This window comes from Sylvia atricapilla, chromosome 18, assembly GCF_009819655.1.
Source record: "Sylvia atricapilla isolate bSylAtr1 chromosome 18, bSylAtr1.pri, whole genome shotgun sequence".
NCBI classification, from domain to species: Eukaryota; Metazoa; Chordata; class Aves; order Passeriformes; family Sylviidae; genus Sylvia; species Sylvia atricapilla.
In genome coordinates, this window is record NC_089157.1 from 11815294 (window position 1) to 11817395 (window position 2102).

Sequence of the window (2102 nt, forward strand, 5' to 3'; positions counted from 1 at the left end):
CCTGAAGACAACAACAAGGGCAGCATGGCACACACAGAACTGCCTGTTCCTGAACAGAAAGGATCTGCTTGTTGTTCCAGGTGTGCCGGTGCAGAAGTGAAGATGCACAAGAGCAGTCCTGGGACAAGGCTCTCCCGTGGGCCTCTCCCTGGGAATTCAGCACAGAGCCTGTGGAGGACCTGCCTCACAGACCCGGGAGCTAGAAGGGAAGATTCCAGTTCGGCAGAGGTTGAAGTTAAGCAACTGGTGAGCTGCCTGGATATGTTACGGCCACAAAGAACAGCGATGCCAGAGCTTTATTAAAATACCTGGTTCACAGTCCTGGGTTCGTGGCACACGTTTGGGCAGGACCCAACTGCTCGAGTTTACAGGATGGGAAACCTGCTTCAGGGAGAACCTCAGTTTCACAACTGGTTTCAAGCAGAAACAAACCCACAGAATTCTGAAAATCTCTGCAAAAGCTGCAAGATGGCTTTTGAACCAGCAGAAACATTTGGCATTCCACTGTGAAACGATGTAGGGAAAAATAAATCAAAATAGGGTGTTTCAAAGCTGGAACTTTCATCCTCAAAAGCCTCTAACAAAGGTGATGGAATATTGACAGCACTCTATTTTGCAAGTTAAATAGTGTCTGCATTTTTCTAAACAAGTTCTAAACTGCATTTCCTGTTTTTATATCAAAACGTACTATGGCTTGTTTTGTGGCTTGCTAATAACATCCTGCACAACCATTTTGTACAGACCTCCTCAAACACCTCATGCACACACATTTCCAGCCCCTGCTGAGAAAGGCAAACAGCCTCCTGCCCAGTCAGGTCCAGGCCAAGTGTGGCACAGGAAACAGCAAAACCAGCTTTTTCTTAAGCATCAAAGGAAGCAGCAAGTTGTTTCGAAAAGGCTCCTCTGCTCTGCCCAGATATTGCTGATTTTGCAATACAATTGCTCTTCTCTTTACGTATTTTAAGCCGTCTGAAAGCAGCACTAACCAAAGTGATGTAATACAGAGGCAGCAGAAATGCCCTTACAAGAGGGCATGCTTACATGCTTTGCACAGACTGGAAGTTCAGGAACCAAGTAATCGGGGTAAATTCTAGTGTAAATGGTACAATCTCACAGAAAGGGTGGTCAGAAATTGGAACAGGTTGCCCTCAGAAGTGGAGGAATCGCCATCTCTTAAAGGGATAAAAGTTGCGGACGTGGTTTAGCAGTGAACACGGCAGCGCTGGGTTAATGGTTGGGCTCCATGATCTTACAGGGCTTCCCCAACCTGACCAATTGTATGATTTTAACTGCACTGAACACTTGCTTATTCCAGGATTCGGCCTGTCTGTGAGAAGTACATCAAACCCAGCACCTGCAGAGAAAGCACCAGCAAGAGGATTCCTCACACCCGAGCGCACCCAACGCTTCCTCTGCAGCATCACAACGCAAACTCCTCCTTTGTTTTAGCTGTGATTCGCCCAGTTCAGGACACGGGTCCCGAGGCAAAACGCCGACACGTGTCCTCTGCAAGGGGGTTTCTGCATTCGGGGTGCTGGGGGAGACACCGGGGCCGGGGCTCCGGGGGATGCTCACCAAGGGCTGCACGCTATCACCCGCGGGCTCCCAACCCGTTCTGCCGCACGGACACGCCGGAGCCGGGGACACCCGGCCGGTGGAACTTGCCCCGCGATCCGCAGCTTCCTCGCGCGGCTGCGGGGCCGGATCTCCGACACTGACAACAAAAATAAGCCGCAAACGAGGCGGCGTCCGCGGCCACCCCGCGGCGAAGCTGCCAGCGCACCGCGCTGCCTCGGCAGGCACGGACGGGGTTCGAACCCGCGATCTTCGGTTTACGAGACCGACGCCTTACCACTTGGCCACCGCGCCCGACGGGCTGGCTGCACCCGTGCGCCGCCAGTGGAAGGCGGCGAGCGGCGCGGGCGGGCCGGGCCGGGCCGGGCGGGACCGGGACAGCGCGGCACAGGCCGGGGCAGCACGGCCCGGGACGGCGGCCCGGGGCGCCGGGGCCGGGCCGGGATGGAGCGGGGCGGGGCGGCTGCGCCGTGCGGGGGCTCCCGCGGGCACGGGGCGGAGCGCGGGAACGGGAGCGCGGGAACGGG

The 2102-nt window shown here is 55.8% G+C and overlaps 1 non-coding gene across 1 annotated transcript; it reads right to left on the bottom strand.

The window, feature by feature from the left end:
• Window positions 1-1797: 1797 nt before the first annotated feature.
• TRNAT-CGU (transfer RNA threonine (anticodon CGU)) lies at window positions 1798-1869 on the bottom strand. Its single transcript has one exon. It is a non-coding gene; the product is annotated as a tRNA-Thr (tRNA).
• Window positions 1870-2102: the final 233 nt, after the last annotated feature.